Here is a 20,167-nt window from a genome sequence, read left to right on the forward strand (position 1 = left end):
TCGTGGGTTCAAGTTCAGCCCATGGCCTCAGACGGCATACTACAGCATGCCGTTTTTCATAATTTTTTAGGATTTAAAAAAAAGACGAAAATCACTCCGAGACAATGGACTATAGCCCATGGTCTCGGAGTGATTTTCGTCTTTTTTTTAAATCCTCAAAAATGATGAAAAACACTCCGAGACCATGGGCTATAGCCCATGGCCTCGGACGGCATACTATAGCATGCCGTTTTTCATCATTTTTGAGGATTTGAAAAAAAGACGAAAATCACTCCGAGACAATGGACTATAGCCCATGGTCTCGGAGTGATTTTCGTCTTTTTTTCAAATCCTCAAAAATGATGAAAAACACTCCGAGACCATGGGCTATAGCCCATGGCCTCGGACGGCATACTATAGCATGCCGTTTTTCATCATTTTTGAGGATTTGAAAAAAAGACGAAAATCACTCCGAGACAATGGACTATAGCCCATGGTCTCGGAGTGATTTTCGTCTTTTTTTTAAATCCTCAAAAATGATGAAAAACACTCCGAGACCATGGGCTATAGCCCATGGCCTCGGACGGCATACTATAGCATGCCGTTTTTCATCATTTTTGAGGATTTGAAAAAAAGACGAAAATCACTCCGAGACAATGGACTATAGCCCATGGTCTCGGAGTGATTTTCGTCTTTTTTTCAAATCCTCAAAAATGATGAAAAACACTCCGAGACCATGGGCTATAGCCCATGGCCTCGGACGGCATACTATAGCATGCCGTTTTTCATCATTTTTGAGGATTTGAAAAAAAAGATGAAAATCACTCCGAGACAATGGACTATAGCCCATGGTCTTGGAGTGATTTTCGTCTTTTTTTCAAATCCTCAAAAATGATGAAAAACACTCCGAGACCATGGGCTATAGCCCATGGCCTCGGACGGCATAATATAGCATGCCGTTTTTCATCATTTTTGAGGATTTTAAAAAAAAGATGAAAATCACTCCGAGACAATGGACTATAGCCCATGGTCTTGGAGTGATTTTCGTCTTTTTTTCAAATCCTCAAAAATGATGAAAAACACTCCGAGACCATGGGCTATAGCCCATGGCCTCGGACGGCATACTATTGCATGCCGTTTTTCATCATTTTTGAGGATTTGAAAAAAAGACGAAAATCACTCCGAGACAATGGACTATAGCCCATGGTCTCGGAGTGATTTTCGTCTTTTTTTTTAATCCTCAAAAATGATGAAAAACACTCCGAGACCATGGGCTATAGCCCATGGCCTCGGACGGCTTACTATAGCATGCCGTTTTTCATAATTTTTGAGGATTTGAAAAAAAGACGAAAATCACTCCGAGACAATGGACTATAGCCCATGGTCTCGGAGTGATTTTCGTCTTTTTTTCAAATCCTCAAAAATGATGAAAAACACTCCGAGACCATGGGCTATAGCCCATGGCCTCGGACGGCATACTATAGCATGCCGTTTTTCATCATTTTTGAGGATTTGAAAAAAAGATGAAAATCACTGCGAGACAATGGACTATAGCCCATGGTCTCGGAGTGATTTTTGTCTTTTTTTCAAATCCTCAAAAATGATGAAAAACACTCCGAGACCATGGGCTATAGCCCATGGCCTCGGACGGCATACTATAGCATGCCGTTTTTCATCATTTTTGAGGATTTGAAAAAAAAGATGAAAATCACTCCGAGACAATGGACTATAGCCCATGGTCTTGGAGTGATTTTCGTCTTTTTTTCAAATCCTCAAAAATGATGAAAAACACTCCGAGACCATGGGCTATAGCCCATGGCCTCGGACGGCATAATATAGCATGCCGTTTTTCATCATTTTTGAGGATTTGAAAAAAAGATGAAAATCACTCCGAGACAATGGACTATAGCCCATATATATAGTTTTTCTCAGCTCAATCAACAGGACCAGAACACACCTGGGCTGGCTGCCAGGATCACATCCACCAATGGGGAGGCTGTCTGTGTCCTGTCATGGTTTCTCCTCTGTATTATCTGATTAACATCCACGATAACACTTAAAAGCACTAAAGACACCTTTGATGCACAGCACCATTAAAATGCTCTGTACATGATCCCAAGGCCCCATTTGAAAAGTGACACCAAGAAGAACAAATTACAACCTAAAAAACACTGAGAGCTCAGTGTCACCCTTGTTAAGATGATGTCCATGTGAGCCAGAGGTTGTGAGTTCAAATCCAGCTGAGTTCCTGCTACTTTGCAGCATGTTTTGGAGAATAACATCCAGAAGAGAACTGGAAAGAGATGGAAAGCTGAGGAGATTCTCAGAGAGCATGGTGGCCTCTGTGATAAGCTGCTCTCTATGTGAACCACAGGTCGTGGGTTCAAGTTCAGCCCATGGCCTCAGACGGCATACTACAGCATGCCGTTTTTCATCATTTTTTAGGATTAAAAAAAAAGACGAAAATCACTCCGAGACAATGGACTATAGCCCATGGTCTCGGAGTGATTTTCGTCTTTTTTTTAAATCCTCAAAAATGATGAAAAACACTCCGAGACCATGGGCTATAGCCCATGGCCTCGGACGGCATACTATAGCATGCCGTTTTTCATCATTTTTGAGGATTTGAAAAAAAGACGAAAATCACTCCGAGACAATGGACTATAGCCCATGGTCTCGGAGTGATTTTCGTATTTTTTTCAAATCCTCAAAAATGATGAAAAACACTCCGAGACCATGGGCTATAGCCCATGGCCTCGGACGGCATACTATAGCATGCCGTTTTTCATCATTTTTGAGGATTTGAAAAAAAGACGAAAATCACTCCGAGACAATGGACTATAGCCCATGGTCTCGGAGTGATTTTCGTCTTTTTTTTAAATCCTCAAAAATGATGAAAAACACTCCGAGACCATGGGCTATAGCCCATGGCCTCGGACGGCATACTATAGCATGCCGTTTTTCATCATTTTTGAGGATTTGAAAAAAAGACGAAAATCACTCCGAGACAATGGACTATAGCCCATGGTCTCGGAGTGATTTTCGTCTTTTTTTCAAATCCTCAAAAATGATGAAAAACACTCCGAGACCATGGGCTATAGCCCATGGCCTCGGACGGCATACTATAGCATGCCGTTTTTCATCATTTTTGAGGATTTGAAAAAAAAGATGAAAATCACTCCGAGACAATGGACTATAGCCCATATATATAGTTTTTCTCAGCTCAATCAACAGGACCAGAACACACCTGGGCTGGCTGCCAGGATCACATCCACCAATGGGGAGGCTGTCTGTGTCCTGTCATGGTTTCTCCTCTGTATTATCTGATTAACATCCACGATAACACTTAAAAGCACTAAAGACACCTTTGATGCACAGCACCATTCAAATGCTCTGTACATGATCCCAAGGCCCCATTTGAAAAGTGACACCAAGAAGAACAAATTACAACCTAAAAAACACTGAGAGCTCAGTGTCACCCTTGTTAAGATGATGTCCATGTGAGCCAGAGGTTGTGAGTTCAAATCCAGCTGAGTTCCTGCTACTTTGCAGCATGTTTTGGAGAATAACATCCAGAAGAGAACTGGAAAGAGATGGAAAGCTGAGGAGATTCTCAGAGAGCATGGTGGCCTCTGTGATAAGCTGCTCTCTATGTGAACCACAGGTCGTGGGTTCAAGTTCAGCCCATGGCCTCAGACGGCATACTACAGCATGCCGTTTTTCATCATTTTTTAGGATTTAAAAAAAAGACGAAAATCACTCCGAGACAATGGACTATAGCCCATGGTCTCGGAGTGATTTTTGTCTTTTTTTCAAATCCTCAAAAATGATGAAAAACACTCCGAGACCATGGGCTATAGCCCATGGCCTCGGACGGCATACTATAGCATGCCGTTTTTCATCATTTTTGAGGATTTTAAAAAAAAAGACGAAAATCACTCCGAGACAATGGACTATAGCCCATATATATAGTTTTTCTCAGCTCAATCAACAGGACCAGAACACACCTGGGCTGGCTGCCAGGATCACATCCACCAATGGGGAGGCTGTCTGTGTCCTGTCATGGTTTCTCCTCTGTATTGTCTGATTAACATCCACGATAACACTTAAAAGCACTAAAGACACCTTTGATGCACAGCACCATTCAAATGCTCTGTACATGATCCCAAGGCCCCATTTGAAAAGTGACACCAAGAAGAACAAATTACAACCTAAAAAGTACTGAGAGCTCAGTGGCACCCTTGTTAAGATGATGTCCATGTGAGCCAGAGGTTGTGAGTTCAAATCCAGCTGAGTTCCTGCTACTTTCACTTTGCAGCATGTTTTGGAGAATAACATCCAGAAGAGAACTGGAAAGAGATGGAAAGCTGAGGAGATTCTCAGAGAGCATGGTGGCCTCTGTGATAAGCTGCTCTCTATGTGAACCACAGGTCGTGTGTTCAAGTTCAGCCCATGGCCTCGGACGGCATAGTACAGCATGCCGTTTTTCATCATTTTTTAGGATTTAAAAAAAAGACGAAAATCACTCCGAGGCAATGGACTATAGCCCATGGTCTCGGAGTGATTTTCGTCTTTTTTTCAAATCCTCAAAAATGATGAAAAACACTCCGAGACCAGCCCATGGCCTCGGACGGCATACTATAGCATGGCGTTTTTCATCATTTTTGAGGATTTGAAAAAAAGACGAAAATCACTCCGAGACAATGGACTATAGCCCATGGTCTCGGAGTGATTTTCGTCTTTTTTTCAAATCCTCAAAAATGATGAAAAACACTCCGAGACCATGGGCTATAGCCCATGGCCTCGGACGGCATACTATTGCATGCCGTTTTTCATCATTTTTGAGGATTTGAAAAAAAGACGAAAATCACTCCGAGACAATGGACTATAGCCCATGGTCTCGGAGTGATTTTCGTCTTTTTTTTTAATCCTCAAAAATGATGAAAAACACTCCGAGACCATGGGCTATAGCCCATGGCCTCGGACGGCATACTATAGCATGCCGTTTTTCATCATTTTTGAGGATTTAAAAAAAAGACGAAAATCACTCCGAGACAATGGACTATAGCCCATGGTCTCGGAGTGATTTTCGTATTTTTTTCAAATCCTCAAAAATGATGAAAAACACTCCGAGACCAGCCCATGGCCTCGGACGGCATACTATAGCATGCCGTTTTTCATCATTTTTGAGGATTTGAAAAAAAGACGAAAATCACTCCGAGACAATGGACTATAGCCCATGGTCTCGGAGTGATTTTCGTCTTTTTTTCAAATCCTCAAAAATGATGAAAAACACTCCGAGACCATGGGCTATAGCCCATGGCCTAGGACGGCATACTATTGCATGCCGTTTTTCATCATTTTTGAGGATTTGAAAAAAAGACGAAAATCACTCCGAGACAATGGACTATAGCCCATGGTCTCGGAGTGATTTTCGTCTTTTTTTCAAATCCTCAAAAATGATGAAAAACACTCCGAGACCATGGGCTATAGCCCATGGCCTCGGACGGCATACTATAGCATGCCGTTTTTCATCATTTTTGAGGATTTGAAAAAAAGACGAAAATCACTCCGAGACAATGGACTATAGCCCATGGTCTCGGAGTGATTTTCGTCTTTTTTTCAAATCCTCAAAAATGATGAAAAACACTCCGAGACCATGGGCTATAGCCCATGGCCTCGGACGGCATACTATTGCATGCCGTTTTTCATCATTTTTGAGGATTTGAAAAAAAGACGAAAATCACTCCGAGACAATGGACTATAGCCCATGGTCTCGGAGTGATTTTCGTCTTTTTTTCAAATCCTCAAAAATGATGAAAAACACTCCGAGACCATGGGCTATAGCCCATGGCCTCGGACGGCATACTATAGCATGCCGTTTTTCATCATTTTTGAGGATTTGAAAAAAAGACGAAAATCACTCCGAGACAATGGACTATAGCCCATGGTCTCGGAGTGATTTTCGTCTTTTTTTCAAATCCTCAAAAATGATGAAAAACACTCCGAGACCATGGGCTATAGCCCATGGCCTCGGACGGCATACTATAGCATGCCGTTTTTCATCATTTTTGAGGATTTGAAAAAAAGACGAAAATCACTCCGAGACAATGGACTATAGCCCATGGTCTCGGAGTGATTTTCGTCTTTTTTTTAAATCCTCAAAAATGATGAAAAACACTCCGAGACCATGGGCTATAGCCCATGGCCTCGGACGGCATACTATAGCATGCCGTTTTTCATCATTTTTGAGGATTTGAAAAAAAGACGAAAATCACTCCGAGACAATGGACTATAGCCCATGGTCTCGGAGTGATTTTCGTCTTTTTTTCAAATCCTCAAAAATGATGAAAAACACTCCGAGACCATGGGCTATAGCCCATGGCCTCGGACGGCATACTATAGCATGCCGTTTTTCATCATTTTTGAGGATTTGAAAAAAAGACGAAAATCACTCCGAGACAATGGACTATAGCCCATGGTCTCGGAGTGATTTTCGTCTTTTTTTTAAATCCTCAAAAATGATGAAAAACACTCCGAGACCATGGGCTATAGCCCATGGCCTCGGACGGCATACTATAGCATGCCGTTTTTCATCATTTTTGAGGATTTGAAAAAAAGACGAAAATCACTCCGAGACAATGGACTATAGCCCATGGTCTCGGAGTGATTTTCGTCTTTTTTTCAAATCCTCAAAAATGATGAAAAACACTCCGAGACCATGGGCTATAGCCCATGGCCTCGGACGGCATACTATAGCATGCCGTTTTTCATCATTTTTGAGGATTTGAAAAAAAGACGAAAATCACTCCTAGACAATGGACTATAGCCCATGGTCTCGGAGTGATTTTCGTCTTTTTTTTAAATCCTCAAAAATGATGAAAAACACTCCGAGACCATGGGCTATAGCCCATGGCCTCGGACGGCATACTATAGCATGCCGTTTTTCATCATTTTTGAGGATTTGAAAAAAAGACGAAAATCACTCCGAGACAATGGACTATAGCCCATGGTCTCGGAGTGATTTTCGTCTTTTTTTCAAATCCTCAAAAATGATGAAAAACACTCCGAGACCATGGGCTATAGCCCATGGCCTCGGACGGCATACTATAGCATGCCGTTTTTCATCATTTTTGAGGATTTGAAAAAAAAGATGAAAATCACTCCGAGACAATGGACTATAGCCCATGGTCTAGGAGTGATTTTCGTCTTTTTTTCAAATCCTCAAAAATGATGAAAAACACTCCGAGACCATGGGCTATAGCCCATGGCCTCGGACGGCATAATATAGCATGCCGTTTTTCATCATTTTTGAGGATTTGAAAAAAAGATGAAAATCACTCCGAGACAATGGACTATAGCCCATATATATAGTTTTTCTCAGCTCAATCAACAGGACCAGAACACACCTGGGCTGGCTGCCAGGATCACATCCACCAATGGGGAGGCTGTCTGTGTCCTGTCATGGTTTCTCCTCTGTATTATCTGATTAACATCCACGATAACACTTAAAAGCACTAAAGACACCTTTGATGCACAGCACCATTCAAATGCTCTGTACATGATCCCAAGGCCCCATTTGAAAAGTAACACCAAGAAGAACAAATTACAACCTAAAAAACACTGAGAGCTCAGTGTCACCCTTGTTAAGATGATGTCCATGTGAGCCAGAGGTTGTGAGTTCAAATCCAGCTGAGTTCCTGCTACTTTCACTTTGCAGCATGTTTTGGAGAATAACATCCAGAAGAGAACTGGAAAGAGATGGAAAGCTGAGGAGATTCTCAGAGAGCATGGTGGCCTCTGTGATAAGCTGCTCTCTATGCGAACCACAGGTCGTGGGTTCAAGTTCAGCCCATGGCCTCAGACGGCATACTACAGCATGCCGTTTTTCATCATTTTTTAGGATTTAAAAAAAAGACGAAAATCACTCCGAGACAATGGACTATAGCCCATGGTCTCGGAGTGATTTTTGTCTTTTTTTCAAATCCTCAAAAATGATGAAAAACACTCCGAGACCATGGGCTATAGCCCATGGCCTCGGACGGCATACTATAGCATGCCGTTTTTCATCATTTTTGAGGATTTGAAAAAAAGACGAAAATCACTCCGAGACAATGGACTATAGCCCATGGTCTCGGAGTGATTTTCGTCTTTTTTTTAAATCCTCAAAAATGATGAAAAACACTCCGAGACCATGGGCTATAGCCCATGGCCTCGGACGGCATACTATAGCATGCCGTTTTTCATCATTTTTGAGGATTTGAAAAAAAGACGAAAATCACTCCGAGACAATGGACTATAGCCCATGGTCTCGGAGTGATTTTCGTCTTTTTTTCAAATCCTCAAAAATGATGAAAAACACTCCGAGACCATGGGCTATAGCCCATGGCCTCGGACGGCATACTATAGCATGCCGTTTTTCATCATTTTTGAGGATTTGAAAAAAAGATGAAAATCACTCCGAGACAATGGACTATAGCCCATATATATAGTTTTTCTCAGCTCAATCAACAGGACCAGAACACACCTGGGCTGGCTGCCAGGATCACATCCACCAATGGGGAGGCTGTCTGTGTCCTGTCATGGTTTCTCCTCTGTATTGACTGATTAACATCCACGATAACACTTAAAAGCACTAAAGACACCTTTGATGCACAGCACCATTCAAATGCTCTGTACATGATCCCAAGGCCCCATTTGAAAAGTAACACCAAGAAGAACAAATTACAACCTAAAAACCACTGAGAGCTCAGTGGCACCCTTGTTAAGATGATGTCCATGTGAGCCAGAGGTTGTGAGTTCAAATCCAGCTGAGTTCCTGCTACTTTCACTTTGCAGCATGTTTTGGAGAATAACATCCAGAAGAGAACTGGAAAGAGATGGAAAGCTGAGGAGATTCTCAGAGAGCATGGTGGCCTCTGTGATAAGCTGCTCTCTATGTGAACCACAGGTCGTGTGTACAAGTTCAGCCCATGGCCTCGGACGGCATACTACAGCATGCCGTTTTTCATCATTTTTGAGGATTTGAAAAAAAGACGAAAATCACTCCGAGACAATGGACTATAGCCCATGGTCTCGGAGTGATTTTCGTCTTTTTTTCAAATCCTCAAAAATGATGAAAAACACTCCGAGACCATGGGCTATAGCCCATGGCCTCGGACGGCATACTATAGCATGCCGTTTTTCATCATTTTTGAGGATTTGAAAAAAAGATGAAAATCACTACGAGACAATGGACTATAGCCCATGGTCTCGGAGTGATTTTTGTCTTTTTTTCAAATCCTCAAAAATGATGAAAAACACTCCGAGACCATGGGCTATAGCCCATGGCCTCGGACGGCATACTATAGCATGCCGTTTTTCATCATTTTTGAGGATTTGAAAAAAAGATGAAAATCACTCCGAGACAATGGACTATAGCCCATATATATAGTTTTTCTCAGCTCAATCAACAGGACCAGAACACACCTGGGCTGGCTGCCAGGATCACATCCACCAATGGGGAGGCTGTCTGTGTCCTGTCATGGTTTCTCCTCTGTATTGACTGATTAACATCCACGATAACACTTAAAAGCACTAAAGACACCTTTGATGCACAGCACCATTCAAATGCTCTGTACATGATCCCAAGGCCCCATTTGAAAAGTGACACCAAGAAGAACAAATTACAACCTAAAAACCACTGAGAGCTCAGTGGCACCCTTGTTAAGATGATGTCCATGTGAGCCAGAGGTTGTGAGTTCAAATCCAGCTGAGTTCCTGCTACTTTCACTTTGCAGCATGTTTTGGAGAATAACATCCAGAAGAGAACTGGAAAGAGATGGAAAGCTGAGGAGATTCTCAGAGAGCATGGTGGCCTCTGTGATAAGCTGCTCTCTATGTGAACCACAGGTCGTGTGTACAAGTTCAGCCCATGGCCTCGGACGGCATACTACAGCATGCCGTTTTTCATCATTTTTGAGGATTTGAAAAAAAGACGAAAATCACTCCGAGACAATGGACTATAGCCCATGGTCTCGGAGTGATTTTCGTCTTTTTTTCAAATCCTCAAAAATGATGAAAAACACTCCGAGACCATGGGCTATAGCCCATGGCCTCGGACGGCATACTATAGCATGCCGTTTTTCATCATTTTTGAGGATTTGAAAAAAAGATGAAAATCACTACGAGACAATGGACTATAGCCCATGGTCTCGGAGTGATTTTTGTCTTTTTTTCAAATCCTCAAAAATGATGAAAAACACTCCGAGACCATGGGCTATAGCCCATGGCCTCGGACGGCATACTATAGCATGCCGTTTTTCATCATTTTTGAGGATTTGAAAAAAAGATGAAAATCACTCCGAGACAATGGACTATAGCCCATATATATAGTTTTTCTCAGCTCAATCAACAGGACCAGAACACACCTGGGCTGGCTGCCAGGATCACATCCACCAATGGGGAGGCTGTCTGTGTCCTGTCATGGTTTCTCCTCTGTATTATCTGATTAACATTTAATTTTTGTGTTCATGTTTAGTGTTAATGTTTGTGTTGCCACAAAAAGCAGACACATATGACGAAAATTCTGGCAAATGTGACACGAGTTCATGACAAAATGCTGTATATAGGAGGGGATCCTGATATCCACATCATTCAAGTAAAGAAGACTTAACAATGACATTGTTTTCCTTTTATTAGATTTCACACATACAAATCACATGGGTGTACACAAATATATAACGTTTTAATAAGACTTGCACAAACTTGCAACTAAGGGCACTGGAGAGAGAATGCTCATACTGAAGATGGTAGTGTTGTACTGGCCTGCTTCAGGCACAGAAAGAAAGGCACCTGAAATACTGTGTGGGGCTCTTAGAGTATATATGAATTGACTGAATGGTTGACATTTCAGTCTCTGCCATTGATATTCTGAGGCTGATGAAAAACTGAGAAAAGTTGTTACGAAAACTCCTGTGTGAACTGCTGGTGGAACTTCCCGATTTTCTCCAATACAACTTTCAGTTTCTCGGCTGGAGGTAAGATGGTCATTCTAGACAAGATTACATAAAGGAAAGAAGTGCATAGATAAGAGAAAAGTGTGAAATGACTAGTAATGATAATTCAGTAACTAACTATATAAAATATGTAAAATATGTATAAAATAGTCGGATGAAACAGTCCAAAAAACAACATACCGGTAATTTCATTGGGCCCTTGCTAGCTATCCTAGTAGGGATACAACGGGAATTGCATAGACGGGTGGGGCATGGATCTCCAACTTCCATTGTTACCAACTCTGTGCTCTACAGCCGGTCTGGTCTAGTTGGTTAAAATATCGAAATACAAGGAAGTGGGCCTCCTATGCCAAATTTTCCAATGGGTTTACCCAGGCTTTTCTTTTTGAGCCGAATGCGAACGAAAATAATTCTGTGTAGCAAGGCGGATAATTTGATGACCAGCGGAGTCTCCGGTAGTACTTACTACTAAATCTTCATGAATTCAAAGCTTCATGGTGTGTAATTGATACAAAATAAGTCATTTTAGGGTGAACTCTAATTCTAATGGCAGTGGGCTTACCTGAAGTGATATGTTCCCTCTCTCTGTCCAAAGCCACTCCCTGGAACAAGGCAGATACCAGTCTCTTCCAACAGCTTCATGCAATATAACATATCTGGAGCCTGGCCTTCCTTCTGTAAACGCACACACGCACGCGCACACACACAGAGCGTGGATTTATAAAAAACAAACTCACTGTTGAAGACCAGTTGACATGCCTTGGCTCTGTGCTCTATTATGTAAAGTATCTGGTGACTTGTGTAGCCCTGAAACATGACTGTCATAATCATGACAGTCATGTCATCTTCACCCTGTTTTGAGAGGCCGGCCGCTGGCTACATTCACAAAGTGAACGTGTACATAAATGTTCAGATGTCATATGTACAGGGTGAAGATGCGCCATGACACTCGTGTAGTACGAGTATGTGAACCATGGCTATAGCACTATGATAAAATGATCAGACTGGCACTATAATAAAATTGAATTGACACTATACATTTCTTATACGGTATCAGTTTATACATACTGTATATAGTATTCATATTTCATCATGATAGATTTATGAAATTGTATGCATATAATCACTGGCAATAGACAGTACATTTACACTTATTCCTTTAGACAGTGCAATGTCCATTGTCAGAATCTGATTCTTATGTATTTTGGTTTTGTTCTCGACTCTGTACCTTTCCTATGTTTCTTCTGTTGCTGCTATGACAACTATGACTAAAATAAAGGTTCATCGTGAACACAGATTTGATACCAATACTTGTAATTTTAGAAGTAAATTTAGAAATCCAGACTATACTTGAGTATTTCTACATTGCAGTATTGAGACTTTTACTCAAGTAAAAAAAGAAGGGGAAAAAAAGTCCACCACTGGTTGTTTGGGTTTAAAGAAAAGACCAAGTAAAAAACACACAATTAAAAACACCCAGAGTCAATAAACGAAGCCAAAAGAAACAGGGTGCACATAGTACAGACCTTGGCAGCTCAATGGCCTTCTGGGGCAGAGTGACGCGGGGGAAGGTGTACATTGCACCCTGGACAGGGTTACATGTGATGCCAGGCACCGCGTTGAAGGTCTGCTCAGTCAGCTGGGCCTTTGCAGCATTCCGTTCCTGTTGGAGAGACAACGTCAAAGCGGTTTTTTTTTTCAAATAAATTAATAAGGAACAATAGTGAAAATTAGCAAATCTACAATACTTTATAATAGTATACTGCAATACTTTTAAACAAGTGACCTAAAAGTCTTGACAAAAATACACACGCATGCACCCCCCCCCAACACACACACACACACACACACACACACACACACACACACACACACACACACACACACACACCTTCATAAATGTGTCATAGGAGGGTTCTCCAGGTTGGGGCGGGTTCACCACCAAGTCCAGCAGAGCCTGTCCCGGGACAGGCGGGCACAGACGCACCGAAACCAGCTTGGTGAGCTGCACCTTCACCTCAGGATCCAGGTTGATCACCTCCATGTAGCCCCCGCGGAAACCACACCTAACACACGCACAAAAGAGTCAGACATAATGCTATTGTACTGTATGAGCAGTTGAGCACACATTCAAATCCTGAGTGATCATTTAGCTCTGAGATAGGACTGTCACGGTGAAGAAGAGCGAGGAAAAACCAAATAGCGCCCGGTCATCATGGCATCACATAACCTCAAATCGTTTGTGTTTTCATGATCAGATGCCACAGACATTCAGGGTGGCAGCGCAATATGCAGTAATACCAGTATTTTGTTCATTTATTTTAATACATTTATCGTGATTTAATTTAGCTCTCTCTGAACTCTGTAATGTGTCATTGATGTTTTCAGGAAAGTTTTTAGGCCCAAAACCGCAACAATGCAACTCCTTGCAACATAACAAAAGAGTTTGAAGGCATGTCACACCAATGCGACTCCTTGCAACTGCCATTGGGGATAATGGTTTCATGCAACTACATGCAACTTCTCACAACCGTTTGGTTGCAAGGAGTTGCATGGCTAATCATTGGTGCAATTTGGGTCTCAAGCTATATACCAATAAAGGTTACTTGATTCTATAAAAGCATGGTTTATATTATGCCATTTCTGCTGTGTGCATCTACACAGTCAAATCTTCAGTGAAAATTTGGCTCCAAAGAGCGTGCAAATCGAGTTAGTCTTCCGTGTTGAATGAACACTGAAGATTTGACGTTGTTCTCGCACATTTTCAAGTTTAGCTGCGAAGACTCACTCTCCCATGTAGCATTTGGAGGTGGAGTGGAAGGATGCCAGTTCCACAGCATCTGAATACTCTGGTCCCATCTCAAAGAGCACCTTCTTAAAGGAGTGGAAGGCACAGCCCTCTGCATAGATGTTATCCTGGTACACCTGACGTAGAGAGGTAATATAGTCATGAGGATTCACTACATGTAAGGTAGGGGTTCTCAACCTGGGGGCTGCGACTCCTCTGGGGGTCGCCAAATTAAAATATTTGACAAAGCTTCCCTTATGGGAATCCCTGGGAGTCCACAGCCAAATACTACTGTACATATCAATTTGGGGGTCTTTGGCATGAAAGGGCAACATACAGCCACTAGATGTCACACTACACTGCACATCACAACACATCTGTGGTATATTGTGTCTAATTTCCCTGCATTATGTCTATAAGGGAAGCACTTGTGCAGTTTTCACCATTGATTGTGATGTGTAACTTATGCAATACATTTATTCAGCACCTTTTTCAAATATCTGCGGATAATTTTCATTCTATTATAATATTTAAACATTGCAGCAGACATATCATGGAGGCAAAATAGGCACAGCAAAAATAATAAAATAATTTTTAAAAAGCCAAATAATTAGAATTAATTCAGTATTATTATTATTATTATTATTATTATGGTTACACTGACTGAGTGGGATGCATTTTATATTATCAAGAGATATGATTCATCATTCACTTTCTCAGAACTAGTAACATGCATATTTCAATGATGTTCAGTGACACATAAAACCTCTAATACATCAACTACACATTAAGTGAAGAAATGAATGAAGTTACTTCATCAGCCATGAGGAAAAGGTGCTCTTCTTTAGCAAATCGGATCACATCTTCAATGCACTGTCTGCTCTGGACCTGACCTATCACACAGGACAACCACAGGTTGAAGATTAGAATAATGGATCTTTATTTACTGAAACTACATAAATAAAACAAGACTCTAAATCAGTCTAAATCTGTGTGTGTGTGTGTGTGTGTGAGCATGCGTGCGTGCGTGCATGAAAATCAAAATACAAACCAGTTGGGTTTCCAGGATTGATGATGCAGAGTGCGCGGGGATTGCAGTGTTGCCTTGCGGCAGCGAGGGATCTCGGTGACGTCCAGGCCCCAGCACTTGTCCTCGTCCAGGTAGTAGTTGATCTGCACAGCGGCCAGGTCGGCCAGGGCAGCGGAGTACAGCGGATACTGTGGAACACCCGTGCGCTCGCGGCCCTCACCAGCCACCAACAACTTCAGCATGGTCTGGGAGGAAGAGAAGAGAGCGTGTTGTGTACTCCACGCAGGTCCTCAGCAATACACCCACCAAGTGTAAAGTCGATTGGATCAACACGACTGACTTATGCATACAGAGATTTGTAGAATTGTGTGTACAATGGAAAAAAGTGGATAAGTTCTTTAAGAACATCTGGCATACAGAAAAGGGAAGACAATATCTTAACATGAGCAAATTGAACGAGACAACTAGAACATTTACGTCTTGCTCAAGGACATTAACTCAGGGGGAGCAGGGGATGGAACCGCAAACCTTCCCGATTCCTACCTCTACCTCCTGAGCCATCGCAATTTGTTAAAATATACATGAACATTTATAAATCAGTGGTTCTTAAAGCGGGGTCCGGATGGACCCTTAGGGGTCTGTAACTCAAGTTTACTTGAAATCAAAAAGTTTGAGTACCCTCACTGTTAAATAATTGGCCCGATTAGTGGAGGATTTCATTTTAAACATGGAAAGGAGAAGGTGTATAGTCATACCACTATAGCGTCGCTGGCACATGTGGAGAGGTAGATGTTGTCTGGGTTGGAGGGAATTCCACCATCCCTCTTCTGGATGTAACGAGCAGCGTCCTGCAGCGGATGCACTCTATTCCCTGGCTAGCACTATAAGCTCCTGAAAAGTACATGACAACACACTCTCAGATACTGACTCACACAGGACTGACTGTACTGTTGATATACAAAACACTATGCAAACAAACACAGAAACAGACACAAACACAAGCCCAGGGTTGGCATTTGCCCCCACCCTCAAATCAGATTTCCTTTTTAGAAAATATTTAGAAGAACACTAAACACTAATGAAACACTAATGAAACACTAAACACTAATGAAACACTTAGGCCTAGTTCACACCTACACAACAAATGTTTGGTCCGTGTGTGATGTCTGATTGCTTTTTGATTGCTGCTCCAATTCATTTTCAATGGGAGTCACATGGTTTGACCAAACATTTTTGTTTGATGAGGGGGGAGCAATCAGAAATCAGCGATCAAACACAAATGTTTGATCAAACCATGTGACTCCCATTGGAAAAGCATTGTGGTGGCCCAAAAAAACAAAAAAACGACCAAACATTGCTTGATTGGTGTTTGGTACGTGTGAATGCGGCCCCATGAAACACTAATGAAACACTAAACAACTAATAAAACACTAAACACTAATGAAACAATAATGAAACACTAATGAAACACTAAACAGTAATGAAACACTAATGAACGTGCTGTCTTTAAACAACTGTCCTCCTATCTCCACCAGAACAACCTCCTGGACTCCAACCAGTCTGGGTTCAAAGTGGGTCACTCGACAGAGACTGCCCTGCTGGCAGTGACGGAGTCGCTCCATGCCGCTAGAGCGAACTCTCTCTCCTCCGTCCTGATACTCCTGGACCTGTCTGCAGCGTTCGACACGGTGAACCATCAGATCCTCCTCTCCACCCTCGAGGGGATGGGTGTCTCAGGCTCTGCACTCTCCCTGTTTGCATCCTACCTGACGGGTCGCTCCTACCAGGTGATGCTGAGAGGGTCTGTGTCAGAACCACACAGGCTCACAACTGGGGTTCCCCAAGGCTCGGTTCTGGGTCCTCTTCTTTTCTCTCTCTACACTACATCTCTGGGTGCTGTCATCCACTCCCATGGCTTTTCCTACCACTGCTATGCCGATGACACCCAGCTGATCCTCTCATTCCCCCCCTCTGATACCCAAGTGGAGGCACGCATTGCTGCTTGTCTGGCTGACATCTCGGCGTGGATGTCGACAAACCACCTGAAGCTCAACCTGGACAAGACCGAGCTGATGTTCCTCCCGGGGAAGGGCTGTCCGCACCGAGACATGGCCATCACCATTGATAATGCTGTGGTGACCTCAACTCGGACTGCGAAAAATCTGGGTGTGACCCTGGACGATCAACTGACGTTCTCGGCAAACATCGCATCAGTGACAAGGTCCTGCAGATTCCTCCTCTACAACATCAGGAGGATTCGCCCCTTCCTCACGGAGAAGGCAGCCCAGGTGCTCATCCAGGCTCTCGTCATCTCCCGCCTGGACTACTGCAACTCCCTCCTTGCTGGTGCTCCGGCATCTGCCATCAGACCTCTGGAGCTTGTTCAGAAAGCTGCGGCTCGTCTGGTGTTCAACCGCCCCAAGTTCTCCCACACAACCATCCTTCTCCGTTCTCTACACTGGCTCCCCGTAGCGGCCCGCATCCAGTTCAAAACCCTGGTGTTAGCCTATAGGGCAGTGAAAGGAACAGCTCCTTCCTACCTCCGGGCTATGGTCGATGCCTACACCCCTGCCCGACCACTTCGGTCTGCCACCTCGGGGCGACTGATTGCCTCGTCACTCAAGGGTCCTTCTGGCCGATCCACACGGTCACGACTCTTTTCTGTTCTGGCCCCACAGTGGTGGAATGAACTCCCCACTGATGTTAGGACAGCAGAGTCACTGCCCATATTTCGCCGCAGGTTGAAAACCCACCTCTTCAGGAAACACTACCCTTCCTCTCTGCCTGACCTACTTGTTGTTAACTAGTTGTACGAACGCTTGTTTTCTATTGTTGTATTGTTTATTGGATCTTGTTTAGTCGATACACTTAATTGTTTTAGCTCATGCTCATTTGATTTAGCTATTTTGTCTCATCTGGTTAAGGAAATAGGTAGCTGATATATTGCACTTTTACCTTAGCGCTAGGTATACTCTTGGTTGCTTGTTTTTGCAGAAAATGCACTAAAGACTTCTGGTGATTAGTAGTTTTTGTTCCCTACCTATGTTGAATACACTTATTGTAAGTCGCTTTGGATAAAAGCGTCTGCTAAATGACTGTAATGTAATGTAATGTAATGAAACACTAAACACTAATGAAACACTAATGAAACACTAATGAAACACTAAACACTAATGAAACACTAATGAAACACTAATGAAACACTAAACACTAATGAAACACTAAACACTAATGAAACACTTATGAAACACTAATGAAACACTAAACAACTAATAAAACACTAAACACTAATGAAACAATAATGAAACACTAATGAAACACTAAACAGTAATGAAACACTAATGAAACACTAAACACTAATGAAACACTAATGAAACACTAATGAAACACTAAACACTAATGAAACACTAATGAAACACTAATGAAACACTAAACACTAATGAAACACTAATGAAACACTAATGAAACACTAAACACTAATGAAACACTAATGATAGTGGATAGTGATGATCATGTTTTCCTGCTCCCCCTTCGTATGTTACCTACTCATTTTACCCCTACATAGCCTACATTGTCCCTTAAAAAAACTGCACTATCCACATGTTTCACACATATTTAATTTCTTTGCTAAATAGTTACTGCATCGAATTTAAATCATTGAATCGTATCGTATTGCCATGAATGAACCAATATCGTCGCCGCTTATGGCTGAAACAATTTAATTATTTACTGTTGATCATGCTGAAATGTTGAAACAAGATGCTGAAACAATTTAATTTGTTCGTTAATTGTTGTGAACTGAAAGCGCGCACCACTGTATTTATTAGCAAACTGTAAATAAAGTACCAAAAAAAAGGTTTTTCCCCCGCTGCGGCGGGGGGGGGGGGGTGGCAGGGAGGCGGGGTGGCTGGGGGGCGGGGCGGGGGGCACCCACTGCCGTTATAGGAACCTGCCGCCCCTGGTCACATCGTCAACCAATGATATTGTCTATGTTGTAGGCCTATTGTTACACCGGTACTATAACAATCATACATTCCTATTTATAGAATAGAATAGAAATTTGAACTGATTTGAATGGACCTACAACATCTAAGCCGCAGTCGCGCAATAACACCACAAGATGGCGCCTCCGGACAACATAATGAGCACGGAGGTTCCGCTTGAATGACCGCTTCCAGCTCAGGCATGGATGGAAGCATGATTATAACCTGTGGATAAAACAAAACTCTCGTGAGTCGTGCTGCATCTTCATCATTCATTCCTGTCCTGAACATATAGGGCATATAGCCTGCAACAATACTGCATTACTAATCTTAGCCTACCACATTAGAACAAGGTCTGCTTTATTTGTAGACCTGATTGATTGATTGATTGATTGAAGTATTTATTAACAGTTTGCAGAATTACAGTAGGCCTACATTTCAAGCACAATTCAATATAAAAACTGTCAACTGTGAGTGGACGACCCAATAAAGCATTACACTTGTTTACAAGAGGGTCCACCTTGTTCAATTTATCATAGTCACCTAACTGCCGGTTAGGCTACATGTGTATTGTTCTCTGGTGACATGTGCGGCTGTGAACGGATTGTCATTTGTCACCAATGTCACGATCGAATGGTGGCTTTCCCCTCGCAGTTACCGCAGTCATCTAGCGCGCATCATTTGCATTTCCAACACAGCCTCGATCAGGTAAGATGATCGAAGCGATAGGCTATGGCACGTGTGTCACATACTACTAATGCGTTCGCGTTCCTGATTATTATATGAGGCTACAGCTTCTGCAACGCACGCCTGTGCATCTTTCTAACTTCGCCAGATTATGGCATGTATGATGTATTATAGGCTAATGGCAATTGGCACCATTAGGCTGCAACTGCTTAATTAGGCTACAATTATTATTATTATTATTATTATTATTATTATTGTATGATGCGTGCATGCAGGGCAGGCACATTGGCGTGCGCACGAGTAGCCTATTAAACGTAGTAGCATATTCTGCTGACAGTTCAAATGGGTAAGTGGATTGCATGGTCGTAATCTTTTTAATGAATGGATGGATGAATGGATCATGGATGGAGGGACGGACGAACAAACGAACGAATCATAAATTATTATGAATGGGGCTACGGGTAAGGTATGCTATTGCTACGGATAAATGAATATCAGTTGGTTGCACTAACAATCAGTTCATAATATGCATAGCGCGCATCAAAAAGAACAGATAGATAGTCGTGACTCGTGGTCGTGACCACCAGCAACAGTTGTTAGCTGCCTGGTTTTTGACGAGGCGACACATTTTGCCGTATACTGCGGAGTGCGTCTTTAACTGTGGAGGAGGTCTTTAGTGTGCGCGTGTTCCGCATTCCTCGTG

At 42.5% G+C, this 20,167-nt stretch overlaps 1 pseudogene across 1 annotated transcript; it reads right to left on the reverse strand.

Moving 5' to 3' along the window:
* Positions 1-10,669: 10,669 nt before the first annotated feature.
* On the reverse strand, positions 10,670-20,159 carry LOC306937978 (alanine aminotransferase 2-like; annotated as a pseudogene). Its single transcript, XR_013792566.1, has 9 exons — positions 20,105-20,159; positions 15,550-15,685; positions 14,816-15,039; positions 14,578-14,657; positions 13,765-13,901; positions 12,868-13,042; positions 12,503-12,639; positions 11,539-11,651; positions 10,670-11,011 (listed from the first exon to the last, which is right to left on the reverse strand). The product of XR_013792566.1 is annotated as an alanine aminotransferase 2-like (transcript).
* Positions 20,160-20,167: the final 8 nt, after the last annotated feature.

Source organism: Electrona antarctica, assembly GCF_951216825.1.
Source record: "Electrona antarctica genome assembly, chromosome: 15".
Lineage (NCBI taxonomy): Eukaryota > Metazoa > Chordata > Actinopteri > Myctophiformes > Myctophidae > Electrona > Electrona antarctica.